General features: G+C 45.7%; 1 protein-coding gene across 5 annotated transcripts in view; it reads right to left on the bottom strand.

Moving 5' to 3' along the window:
- KYAT1 (kynurenine aminotransferase 1) overlaps positions 1 to 14491 on the bottom strand; it is a 412259-nt gene that overhangs the window by 384150 nt on the left and 13618 nt on the right. The window lies entirely within an intron of this gene.

Here is a 14491-nt window from a genome sequence, read left to right as displayed (position 1 = left end):
GAAAGGAAACAGCATGCAATGGGGTTTTGCACGCTGCTAGTGAACACTCACATTCTGTCATCAACAACATCCCCTACGGGGAGATGACGAGAATTAGAAAAATTGCAGCGAAGAAGAAACATTTAACAGCAATATTATGGAATATAAAAGAAGATTCCTAAAAAGAGGATATAAAAAAAGGGAGGCCTTTGATAAAGCCATTACCAGAGCACAACATCTGAATAGAGACGATACCCTCCAAGAGAAACACAAACAGGATAGAGGGTCTACAACCTAGGGGACAGTCAGGTTTGTGACGCAATACACGACAAACAGTAACAAGATGTTAAGTATCCTGAAAAAAAACTGGGGCCTTTGAAAAGAGGTACCAAATTTAAGAAACAGTCTAAAAAAGCCAAGCCTTCCATCACTTACAGAAGGGGTAGGTCACTACGTATCACATTATGTCTAAGCAACGTAACCAGTAAACAAGAAACATGGTTACCTCCCAAACCGGCAGGTGTCTGCCCCTGTGGGTCCTGTAATGGCTGTCCTTATGGCAAAAATAACATCATCAATTTCACCTACAACACCCTGAGATCGCACAGTATTTCGCATTTCATTAATTGCAGTACCACACACGTCATTTATGTGTTGGGATGTAAATGCGATGTGATATATGTAGGCAGTACAGTTCGGCCATTGAAGATCCGTATACAAGAGCACCTTAGGGCCATATTGAATAAGGACAGCAGATACCCCCCCTTAGCAGATCATTATAGAGATGTACATCCAGATGACACCTCGTTTTGGTTTCACGGTATTGACCATATACCTGCAGGAGATAGAGGTGGTGACAGAGCTGCAGGTTAGGTAAAGAGAAGCAAAGTGGATTTGCAGTTTGAGGGCAACACATAAGGGTCACAATACAGATGGGGAACTCCACAACTTTCTTGTGTAAATTGCAGATGGGGAACTCCACTACTTGTTTGCATTTGACATCAGATACATCGTACCATGAGCCATGTATGATTTTAAGGTATATATGTGTAGTGACTCTGTCCACATACAAATGCTCTGAGGAACTAATCTCTGTCTTAGTGTTTATATATTCATTATATTGACATATGTAACGATCTCGCTGTTGGTGTCTAAATATTTACTGCATTAACATTAACAATGTATTGTGCCTTGGATTTATGAACTCCTTGTGAGGTCAGTGTACTTTATACCATGCTTCACTGACAAAGCAATATTGAGTTGATTTTTATGTTTGTTCCCTTCGTTTGTCTTTCTCCTTTCCTTTATGATTTGCCATTTGTTATTGCTATATTCATTTTTTCTTGATCCTTCAAGTTGTCTATTTATTCCTAGTTTTTCCTCTCCATACAAATTATAATTGCCCAAGCTCAACAGTACAATACGGTCATCTATGTTTTTTGTTCTGACTATATGTAATCTATAGGATCTTGCTGACAACCTTGGTTTGCATATTAGGAATTAAACCGACCACCTTTCACTCCAAGATGGCCGACACCGGTTCATTTTAAACTTGTACAGTTGTAGCCTAGATTTGTCATTATAAGATGGTGGACACAGGTTTACTTCACCTCCCAAGTTACAGTCGGTATTTGTTGTTTCATGATTTTATTGGTTTTCTGATTATTGTGTTTTTTGTATTAATTACAAAAGGGCAAGCGTTTTTAGTCCTCATTCATGATTGGGAACTATTTTCCCCACTGTCCAGGATACGATCCACGTTCTCGTTTTTTTTTAATCCTTTTACGTTTGTCTTTTCTCTTTTGCACTTTTGTATATCTTACGTGAAGAGAATGAATTGTTTAAATTCCTGATTTTTTCTTTCATTACCCTTTGGACTTATATTTCACATTTCCTGGTTACACTACAGGACTTTTCCACCTAAATTTTAGACCACAATATGGCTGAACCATTTTTTCTATCTTGACCCTTGATTTGAACCTTTCGCGCATATCGTTTCTTATTCTGCGCGTGAAATTGACGTCACTATGTGATTGACGTCGCTGATGGCTTGCTCTTCAATAATGGTGTGAGGCACCGTCCTTGATGTTTGCCGGTTACTATGCGGCTTTGCTGATCCATCGTTCTATGACAAGTAAGTTGGCATTTAGATACACTTTGTGTTATCCATATCATGGGGGAGAACATAAATTTATAATATTTGTATCACGGATTAATATACCCTTTATTTAAGGTGTTGGGTCCTTACTTGCCCGCTTCTGCTTTGCACTAAACTCGGCATTTCACATGGGGCGAAAATGCTTAAGTTATAATTAGGTTTTTGCTCACATATCCGTATGCTCTTTTATGACACGGGGTTATGGTTTGCATGTGCCCGGTTAAAAAAAAAAAAAAACTGTGAATTATTGGTTGGTCGAGCTACCTTGGCTGTTCCCATTTTGATATCCTGACCTTGCTAGATGTGCCTCTATTACACCTCGTTACTTTTATCTTGTCTTGGAACAATATACTTGTTTTCGCCAATGGGACAGTTGCAATAACATTACCCGTTAATGTAATTATACTATCGCTTTGGCATCTGTTTAATTTTGCATACTTTCTTTAGGAATAATATTTTTTCTTATTCATTTTATATGTTTTGATTTCAGATGTAGCCCGATACCTATGTGGGGTCCAAACGGGTGTATCAATTTAGAGAACACATGGATTTTGTTTTAGTTTTTTTCAGGCATGTGATTTTGCCAGTGATAAATACATTGCCGGCTCAGGTCACAGCATGCCTTTCTTTATGAATATCTTAAGTCCCCCGTTCTTTTTCAATCTCTGATATTACAATTTGGTAGCACCAGGGGCATTCCAAGCTATTTAGTGCCTACCAACCCATGGTATATTTATACTGATTTTCAGCCTTTACAATTTGATTTTTCATTCTTTTTACTTCAGATTTCACAGTAAGGATCAAAGTATTCTGTCTTTCCTTGTTTGAGTGGAACTCCGGGACCACACAATGGTAGTTTTTTAATCATCATTTTGATTGAGCACGTAGATTCGCATTAAATGAAGGTGAGAAGACATTTTATTTAACGTGGCGGTATGAGATTATGCCACATATGCCTGAGATTTTGGTGACAACACCTGTACACTATAGGTAGTTAATTTTATTTATTGGGATGTTATCTCTTATAGAATTGATATCTTGAATTTAATATTCTCTCTACTGTTTTGGGACCGTGTCACCCGGAGTGTACCTACAGCTAATATTGGTTGTTACTATAACCATTCTACATCTCATGTTAAGGTGAGACTCTTCATTACACAGACTCTGTATGATCCCTTATTTTTGGGGATATACTATTCTTTCCCATTATTCATTATTATTTGGTGTATGTGTTTCATTCTTGCTCTGTCTTAGAATCTCGCTCTCTCCCACTCACCTATTCTTACCTTTCCACTTTTACTAAATTCTTTTCTTTTATATTTTCTCTACTCTCCATTTCCCATCTATTGATAAAACTTTTGGTACTCCATCTAAATTATATGTTTTTAAGCTACCCTAGAAAATTGTGTCTGTGGGTTGTCTAGCGACTTGACTATGTGTTTATATGTGTTAATATTGTGTCAATATACGTGTTATATGTGTATTTAGATTATGTCCTTGTGTGATTGTTTCAGCCCTGATGAAGTTCCTTTGGCACACAGGAATGAAACGCGTTGGCTGTGCTCCAGTTTTTATATACTACTTTGAATAAAGAAGACTTATGGACGGAACTTTCTCTCCTGAATAATTATTTGTTGCACCTCCCCTTTCCAATGAACTTCTTTATACCAGTGGTACCTATCAACGGCGGGTGCTGGGAGTAGTTGCACCGAACCTCACTACGATACATTTGGGATTTAAGTGCTTTACCTTGGTCAGCTGTTGTGTTTCTGTTTCTCTGTAACTGGCTCAAAACATATGGACTTGCAACTACTCATCAATATCCATCGGAGACTGCGCGCCTCGTGGCCCAGCAGGAGGCAGCTACCGTGGATGCCAACGTCAGCCACAATACTCCCCTTGGCCCAAAGTTGCCCCCAACTGGAGCAGGTAATACTGGAAAGACGCTGGGATTTCCAGATAGCAGCCACAATTCGAGAGGCTACTCAGAACTCAGACGCTGATGATGATTCCACCAAGTCCTTGAGCGATGGCGGTTCCTCTGCTACCTGGCCCTCCGGAATGGACTTGGCAGTCCATCTCGATGTAACTCTGCAGACGGCTGATAACATCATTTGAACTATACTCCGAAATTCCACTACAGATTAATGGTTAAGATTGCACTGTCTATTGCCTATTGTTTTTTAACCAGTATTTTTATACCCTGTCTTCCTGTGCAGCTGACAAGTTGCCGATATGTTTCTGCATTTCTTTGCCATGACTTACTGACATACTGGGTTGGCCCTGGGGCTCGCCGCAGTGCCACCAGCGGGGTGTTGGTCGGATAACACTGACTGGCGCCTATGTATCCTCACTGCATGGGGTCACCTTATCTTTGGTTATTGCACCTTCCCTCCTCGCTCCCCCTTTTTTGTTTGATTTGCCGACTTTGGCACGACAGTTTGGGTGGATACATGTTGTCACTCTGCTCCAACAGTATTCACTGTTCTTTCTTGGTTTTCTTTTCAGTAGCATTTCTCGATTTTGTGGGACCCAGCCCCGATGCTCACACCTACACAATGCTGGCACTGCCGACGAGCTGACCATCATATCCTCCTCCATCGACAATATGACCCACACTAATGTTATCACCTGGAATGTGCGGTGACTGCACACACCCTCGCACCGTTACACTGTTTGCTGTTATCTCAAGGGTCGCTCCACCCACGTTGCATTATTGTAAGAAACATATTTAACACTCACTTGTATGAAGCTGGACTTGTGAACACTATACCAAAGTAGGGCATAGTATGCACAGAGTCCAAGGAGTCCCCAGAGGTATTGCAGAGGCTAAATCAGGTAAGTACTAATAGCTCTCTTTGTGGTAGTGTGGGTGAGCAGTTAGGCTTATCCAGAGGGTGTCCTTTTCTTCCTGGGTCAGCATGGTTAATCGGTTCTTCTTCTTTCTTCCTCGATTCTGAGGAGGCAGGGTTCAGGGTCGCCCCTAAATACTAAATTTAGGGGCGCTACAGGGGTGTGCAGGTCGGGACCAATGGAATAATTCCTAGGCATGAGTACACCCCCTATTATGCAACTCTCAAGAGGAAGGTGGGCATGAGCCTCTTCCTAATTGGCTGGGTCCCGTCATCTCCATGATGAAGGGGACTGAGATATGTGCTTCACCTCGCCTCCCCCACCTAAGGGGTGGAGTTGGCAAAGGTAGGCACACCTCTCCCCCTAACTCAGTTTTGCCACCGATTCTCCAGCCCGGTATGACATTGTTCTGCATTCTGTCTATCAATTGTTCTTTTAGCATTTCTCACCCCGAGTGGGACTGGTAATACCCAGACGTGGGTTCCGTGCTCTGCTTGCCATGAGAGTCAAGCTATCCTGGCTGATGAGGGGTGAAACCCTAAAACCGGTCCTGGGATGCTTGTTTCCAGTCCTGGAACTATTGTTTACCACTACCTTCTGGTATGTAGATCTGTAGAAAGGTGGCGAAATGAGGGAATTGCTAGCATTCAAACTCTACTATGGCATGAGCCCTGGCATAATCAGAGAGGCTATATCAGAGCTCTTCTAAAATTAAATTGATGCCATAATTTGTCACTACACTACATGGCAAAAAAGGAACAAGTGGATTTTGTTACAGGGAAAGTAGATTTATGAAGCAACTTGCCCCATGGACAAGTAGATATTTTATAACATCCCACACCCCTAATTTCCTTACAAAGTTTACAGCAGGAGCAGCTTTCAGCTATCAACATCCTCGAAGAGTACAATCTACTATCCAACCAATAACGGACTTCTGCCAGTACATCTAGGAGGACCTCAAGACCACCACGGATAGAAACTGGGTGTCTGCACTAACACGCCTAGACATATCCACAGTCTTCAACATGATGCATCACAAGTCTCCACTACACAGAGTAAAGATGTTTGTCACACGCCACTGGATCCCTACACTAAGGACAGATCAATTGTTAACTCAGGACTTCCTTTCACATCTACACCACAGAGTACCAAAGCAGGAGGACGTTGAGGCATAATCATTTCCCCACTGTTCTTCAGTGTGTACATAGGTCCACTACTGGCACTCAAGAATTCCTTTCATCTCACATTTCAATACTGTGCTAAGTACATAAAACTCGAAAACTCTATTGACCATGCCGTTTTAAAGGTAGTTGAATGCCTCAGAGGCACTGAATAATGGATGATCACCAGTAAATCACCTCTGAGGATATGTTCATGGAACATCAACGGGCAAAACAACAAGGCGGTTGACGCTGAATTCCTTGGTTACATAAAGACATTCGACATTATCCTTTTGCAGGAAACATGGCAAGAGTAGCCTCTACAAATAGAGGGATAAACCTGTTTCCACACTCCTGCCCTGAGGAAAAGCAGCTACGGCCGTCCATCAGGCGGCCTCGCTACTTACATAAAAGTTACAAAAATTCATAGTGAGAAGGAACTACCTCCTCTACTTCCATCTGTAAATACCACAATGATTCAATTAGACCTCTGTGGGAAGAAGGAGGAGGTACGGCTGATTAACACATACATCAACCCGAAAAAGAAAAAACAGGATTCAAACACACTGATTGAACACCTGTATCAACTGATGAGCACACATACTACTCCAAATCTCATTCTGTCTGGTGATTTCAATCAACACTTACTAGGTACCTCCCCAAATGAAGACATCCAAGTACAATCTTTTTATTGGAATATTCCAATTCAACTGAACAGCCCTCAAGGGAGAAAAGCCAAGGGTGTCCCGGAGCTGCTAAATGATATAGAGAACATTGGCCTACGGGTGTTAAATGGCAGATTTGTGGACGATTCCCCATCGTGAGCCTCCTTCCACTCTGGCCGTGCAACCTCCACAATTGACTACACCCTAGTGCCGCTCTCATTTTTCCAAAATATAAAAGGCTACTGTCTAGGTGACAAAGGGGACAATGACCATCGGCCTCAGGAAATCTCACTTTACGTAACACCGGACAAATCAATTCCAAACCCAGTTGGAACGTAGGCATGTCACACAATAAACCTCAAAAGAATCAAGTCATTAATAGCAAATTCCAGAGAAGTACTTATGGCAGCAAAACAGCAATTAAATGAGCTTAACCAAACTGCGGGAAACCACATTTATATCTGGGAAACCTTTACGGCCACGTTTTCAAATTCCTATTCATCTGTAGTCTGGCACTCCCTGCCCAATAATCCAACAATCGCAGGGAAGGCCACAAGCGCGCAAAGGGCGACCCTGAATAGCCTCAAAAAAGCCATAAATAAAACACTAAGATCACTGAGGGAACGGCCGGGGGATAAGGCTCTACACCAACAGCTCCACAAGAAAAAGACCGAACTCAGGAAACGGAAATGGGATATAAGAAAATCACAAGAAAACGAACTTTGGGCTAAACTCCATCACGACTCCAAAGGGAGCAACGGTGCACGATTTTGGGCAACGATAAATACAATTTTACAACCCACACATGGTGGCCTAACATCATACATAACAGAAAACAATTGGACATGCTTTTTAGAACACCACTTTAATCAGCAGGTTCTCGGACCAAACACTAGCATGGACAAACAACCTGTATTTCAACTTCATACCATGACGACCGATGAGGTAATAGCAACTGAGATCGATGTCGACCAGATCAGAGAGCAAATATGTAAAGGGAGGAAGGACGGTGCACCCGGGCCGAACGGGATCCCGACAGCTCTTTTTAAGCAAGACCCAGAATATTGGTCAGAATCCCTAGTTCCCATCTTCAGCTCAGTTAGGCAAACTGGGTGTATGCCCGCATCATGGAAGGGCTCTATTATATTGCCAATCTATAAAGCAGGGGACAAAACACTACCAAAAAACTACCGCTTAATTGCACTACTGAATGTAGAGGCAAAGTATTTTGCAGGGAACTTACTAATTGAATTACAGGAATGGGCAACAGAGCAAAATATAAGAGGAAGGGAATGGCGATTGCGTCCATGCTAAGACAACTCAAAACAAAACTGACGGGAATAACATTCGCTCCCCCTCTCCGTGTTGCGGAAGCAAAAATTCCATCATCAGTTACATATGGCAGTGAGGTTCTGAGAGTCAGGGATACTCTACTACTGGACACCACTATTACAAAAGCATACAGAGTAATGTTAACCTTACCGCCTTATACGTCGCCAGCACAGATTCGGCTCTAGCTCGGTCTAACGAAGCAACTCCTCGCAAGGCGAGGCTCGTACAACAAGTGTTGGCATAAAATTAAGAACCCCGCCATAAACACACTGAACCATCAGCTTTGGCAGGAACTGTGCAGCACACCTACCTCGCCGGCCAAAGCCTACTTGGATGAATCGCTTGACATAACGGGACTAGCCGACCTCTGGGAGATCCCAATAACGCACCTGCACTTTAAACGCATCACCAATAAGGTTGTTTAGGAACTCTCCCTTATAGAAGACAAAGCTGCATTTTCACACAGAAGCCATTCATGGATGACTCTATCCAATTATAAATTATTTGGATCACAGGCATACTTTGAATTAGGGTATTCAAGGAAGTCTAAAGAAGCCTTTTTAAAGCACAGGCTAGGAATCCTGCCAGCCACAACTCATCTTCCACCATGGCTGAGAAAGAACTACGGGAACTCATGCCGGCTATGTGGAGTCGGAAAGGAGGACATTGAACACATAATATGCTCCTGTGCAAAGCTTAATAAGGAAAGGGTTGGCCTGCTAAAAACTTTATTTAACGAACGAGGCATACGCACTCGGAGACAAGCAGTTCTCGCATGCTTCAACCCACTAGATCCGCAACTGAATGGGAAGCTTGTCAAGTTCCTATCTTTAGTAACATCCAAGCAAAAGATGCTCGATAGTACAACTAGTGTATAATTTTTCACAGGGTCCCAGCAAAAAGACTCTGGACACTCTGTACTTTTAATTCATGCACGTGTGCACCGACACTTAAAAAACCTTTTAAAAGAGCATTGATCGAAAAGTTATTTTATCAAAACATTTTAATTGAATGTATTTTTTGTAATGGTTTTAATTAATCAAATACAATGAAATTTTTACTTACATCTACACCACAGAGCACCAAAGCAGGAGGACGTTGAGGCATAATCATTTCCCCACTATTCTTCGGTGTGTACATAGGTCCACTACTGGCACTCAAGAATTCCTTTCATCCCACATTTCAATACTGTGCTAAGTACATAAAACTCGAAAATCCTATTGACCATGCCGTTTTAAAGATAGTTGAATGCCTCAGAGGCACTGAATAAAGGATGATAACAAACCACCTTAAACTTGGCACGTCAAAAACCAAGATCTTGACATGCGGAGGTTGGGAAAACTATGATCTGTTGAACACATGGCCCAAATAACTGGGAGACTCACTAACGTAGGAGGTATGTAGACTCATCTCTCTCAATGAACCCTCACGTTTACCAAGTTACAAAATCGAGATTTCATACAATGTGAATAATATGGTATGTTTCCCTGCTCCTGGGATTCCCACAGAAGATACTTAAAATGACTATCATCGTCATATCAGGTTTATTCAAAGGGCCTGCATCATGGAGCACCCACAAAGCAGCAGGACACTGTCTAAATGTAAACCTACAAGACCACATCTGAAGGATCTTCTCTGGCTCTTCCCTGGCTCCCTGCTGCTAGAAGAACACCAGTCAAGATGCTGAACATTGCACACAAAGTGGTACATGTCAAGAGATCAATATTTCAACCAGTAAAGCTTAAGATACTCTCAAAAAGGATGCTGTGTTCCACGTTAACTCCCAGTTAGTCACACCACCCAAAACGGAGAAAATCATTGGTGGTACCTCTCTCTTGGTCCAAGCCTCTAAACGATGGAACAAACTTTCAGCAAGAATAGGAGCCACTGAGGACCACCCGGTGTTCAGGAGGATGGTGGGGGCCTGGCTGTTGTCTCCCTGAATCCTGGTATTCAGGAGGATGGCGGAGGCCTGGCTGTTCTCTCCCTGAATCCTGATATTCAGGAGGATGGCGGAGGCCTGGCTGTTCTCTCCCTGAATCCTGGTATTCAGGAGGATGGCGCTAGCCTGGCTGTTCTCTCCCTGAATCCTGGTATTCAGGAGGATGGTGGGGGCCTGGCTGTTCTCTCCCTGAATCCTGGTATTCAGGAGGATGGCGGTAGCCTGTGTGTTCTCTCCCTGAATCCTGGTATTCAGGAGGATGGGGGTGGCCTGGCTGTTCTCTCCCTGAATCCTGGTATTCAGGAGGATGGCGGAGGCCTGGCTGTTCTCTCCCTGAATCCTGGTATTCAGGAGGATGGCGGAGGCCTGGCTGTTCTCTCCCTGAATCCTGGTATTCAGGAGGATGGTGGAGGCCTGGCTGTTCTCTCCCTGAATCCTGGTATTCAGGAGGATGGCGGAGGCCTGGCTGTTCTCTCCCTGAATCCTGGTATTCAGGAGGATGGCGGTAGCCTGGCTGTTCTCTCCCTGAATCCTGGTATTCAGGAGGATGGTTGGGGCCTGGCTGTTCTCTCCCTGAATCCTGGTATTCAGGAGGATGGCGGAGGCCTGGCTGTTCTCTCCCTGAATCCTGGTATTCAGGAGGATGGCGGTAGCCTGGCTGTTCTCTCCCTGAATCCTGGTATTCAGGAGGATGGTGGGGGCCTGGCTGTTCTCTCCCTGAATCCTGGTATTCAGGAGGATGGCGGTAGCCTGTGTGTTCTCTCCCTGAATCCTGGTATTCAGGAGGATGGGGGTGGCCTGGCTGTTCTCTCCCTGAATCCTGGTATTCAGGAGGATGGCGGAGGCCTGGCTGTTCTCTCCCTGAATCCTGGTATTCAGGAGGATGGCGGAGGCCCGGCTGTTCTCTCCCTGAATCCTGGTATTCAGGAGGATGGCGGTAGCCTGGCTGTTCTCTCCCTGAATCCTGGTATTCAGGAGGATGGTTGGGGCCTGGCTGTTCTCTCCCTGAATCCTGGTATTCAGGAGGATGGCGGTAGCCTGTGTGTTCTCTCCCTGAATCCTGGTATTCAGGAGGATGGGGGTGGCCTGGCTGTTCTCTCCCTGAATCCTGGTATTCAGGAGGATGGCGGAGGCCTGGCTGTTGTCTCCCTGAATCCTGGTATTCAGGAGGATGGCGGAGGCCTGGCTGTTGTCTCCCTGAATCCTGGTATTCAGGAGGATGGGGGTGGCCTGGCTGTTCTCTCCCTGAATCCTGGTATTTAGGAGGATGGCGGGGGCCTGGCTGTTGTCTCCCTGAATCCTGGTATTCAGAAGGATGGTGGAAGCCTGGCTGTTCTCTCCCTGAATCCTGGTATTCAGGAGGATGGTGGGGGCCTGGCTGTTTTCTCCCTGAATCCTGGTATTCAGGAGGATGGGGGTGGTCTGGCTGTTCTCTCCCTGTATCCTGGTATTCAGGAGGATGGCGGAGGCCTGGCTGTTCTCTCCCTGAATCCTGGTATTCAGGAGGATGGCGGAGGCCTGGCTGTTCTCTCCCTGAATCCTGGTATTCAGGAGGATGGCGGTAGCCTGTGTGTTCTCTCCCTGAATCCTGGTATTCAGGAGGATGGGGGTGGCCTGGCTGTTCTCTCCCTGAATCCTGGTATTCAGGAGGATGGTGGAGGCCTGGCTGTTCTCTCCCTGAATCCTGGTATTCAGGAGGATGGCGGAGGCCTGGCTGTTCTCTCCCTGAATCCTGGTATTCAGGAGGATGGCGGTGGCCTGGCTGTTGTCTCCCTGAATCCTGGTATTCAGGAGGATGGCGGGGGCCTGGCTGTTCTCTCCCTGAATCCTGGGATTCAGGAGGATGGCGGTGGCCTGGCTGTTGTCTCCCTGAATCCTGGTATTCAGGAGGATGGGGGTGGCCTGGCTGTTCTCTCCCTGAATCCTGGTATTCAGGAGGATGGCGGTAGCCTGGCTGTTCTCTCCCTGAATCCTGGTATTCAGGAGGATGGGGGTGGCCTGCCTGTTCTCTCCCTGAATCCTGGTATTCAGGAGGACGGCGGAGGCCTGGCTGTTCTCTCCCTGAATCCTGGTATTCAGGAGGATGGCGGTAGCCTGGCTGTTCTCTCCCTGAATCCTGGAATTCAGGAGGATGGTGGGGGCCTGGCTGTTCTCTCCCTGAATCCTGGTATTCAGGAGGATGGCGGTAGCCTGTGTGTTCTCTCCCTGAATCCTGGTATTCAGGAGGATGGGGGTGGCCTGGCTGTTCTCTCCCTGAATCCTGGTATTCAGGAGGATGGCGGAGGCCTGGCTGAGAAGGGGGTGGCCTGGCTGTTCTCTCCCTGAATCCTGGTATTCAGGAGGATGGCGGAGGCCTGGCTGTTGTCTCCCTGAATCCTGGTATTCAGGAGGATGGCGGAGGCCTGGCTGTTGTCTCCCTGAATCCTGGTATTCAGGAGGATGGGGGTGGCCTGGCTGTTCTCTCCCTGAATCCTGGTATTTAGGAGGATGGCGGGGGCCCGGCTGTTTCCTCCCTGAATCCTGGTATTCAGGAGGATGGTGGGGGCATGGCTTTTGTGGCTTGAACCCATTTAAAATGAGCCAATCAGACTCATGCCACTACTGATTCGACAGGGCATCACTGGGCTCTAGTTAGTTCAAGCAGTACCACACACATACCACTGAGCCCAATTGTCTTCACATTACTATTCAGTGAACAGAGCAGAGGGGGTTACAAGAACACCTATCGCAATGTACCACAGAAGAAAATTGAAAAAGTATTTGACTGTTGATAACAGGAACTATTAAATGACAACAAATAAAGTCAACTGTCGAGCCACAGCATGCGAGTATCTATCTTCAATAAATTCTGTACCAGCCACTAAAAAATGGTGAATCATTATTTTATAATGATATGGGCATCCTGCATGTCACAGAATGTCTCATCCAGGGCATGAAGAAATATAACCACAGGACCCCCATCCTGCAGGAACTACAATGCCTTCCGTTTTCGGCCCGCACCATCTTCAAACTCAGTTGCCCCATTTACAAACCTCCAAGGCAAGCACCCCACTTATTTTGCAGACAAGCTCACTGTCGTAAGTTGACCTCCCAGGACCTGAGACCAATCCTCTCTTAGTTTAATCAGTACAAACCCGGAGTTCTGTGAGGACCAAAGATGTATTAACACCTTTGTAAATTTATTGAGGATGAAATGAACAGTCTTAACTCAGAGACACAGTCTAAATGTACGAGGGTGTCCAGAAACGAACAAAGAACAAAAAAACATAACAGGTCCGGTAGCCACTCCACAGGTCTCCCTTCTTCAGGTAGCTTCCCTTCAGCTCCTTGGTGGGTCCCTGGTTTGCTTGGTGTCCCCGGAAGAAAGCAAAGAAACACAAAACAACCACCGGTCAGTCCTATTGCTTACTTTTTTATATATAGGTTCTGCTGACGCTTTACCTGAGCAGACTATCACCACGGTCTGTGAGGGAATGGGGACGTGAGGGGGAAGAGCGGTCTTAACTAGTGCCCGACTTATGTAGGCCGTCCCCCCCCCCTTTTATCCCCTCCCAGCCAACGTTTTCCAAAATTGAAGGAAGGGCACTTGCCTGAAGCTACGGTCCTCTGGGACCGTAGCGTGGGGTATCTCGGCGTCCTGCTTGTCCTGGGGACGTCCGGATACAGAGGCGATGTTGGCAGGTGGCCCCTGGCCCTTCGGTTCTTCCTTTTCAAGGCTCCACCGGTTCCTTTCGCCTCCCGGCTCTCCCACTGGCACTGGTCCCGACCTTTTGCCGCTTTGCTGTCCTCCTCCGTCTCTACTCTGCACACCTTTTCATCAGTCAGTCCGTCAGTCCTGCGTCGGCCGGCGTGTTTGGTACGCTAACCTCCTTCTCTTGCTGTTCCGATCTGGGTGCCATCTTGAAGGGCACGGAAGTCTCGTCTTCCGAGATGCCCGTATTACACTCACCATACCTGGTTGTGTTCTTAAAACCAGACCCAGGACACCATCAAACTGAAGACAAAGAAGTGTAACAAAGACAAACGAGGCAGCAGGCCTCTCCTTCTATGCACCCAGCATCTCACACAACATCCCTGTATCCAATGGGACCGCCTCAACGCTGCTCTAATTTAGGATACAGCATTAGCCGCACCTCTGTAAGGAAAGCTACATTACAGTGCAGTAACAGTACCTTCCTGGCCCCAGATACCAGTGACCTCTCCAACCTCTTGTTGACTACACGTTTGCCTTTCCCCCTGTACAACGCTCGGCTGTCTCTTGGCTAGGACTGCGCTATACAAATATCACATTTATAAATTTACATCGTGCATGACCATGGAATGCCGATCTGCATGACGTCCTTCTAGCAATCCAAGTATGCGTGAATCACCGTTCTCTTTACTTTAAAAAGTTTGACGATTC

Source organism: Triturus cristatus, chromosome 1_2 (assembly GCF_964204655.1).
Source record: "Triturus cristatus chromosome 1_2, aTriCri1.1, whole genome shotgun sequence".
Classification (NCBI taxonomy): domain Eukaryota; kingdom Metazoa; phylum Chordata; class Amphibia; order Caudata; family Salamandridae; genus Triturus; species Triturus cristatus.
The sequence above is the reverse complement of the archived record's forward strand: the minus strand, read 5'-3'. Positions and strand labels throughout refer to the sequence as shown.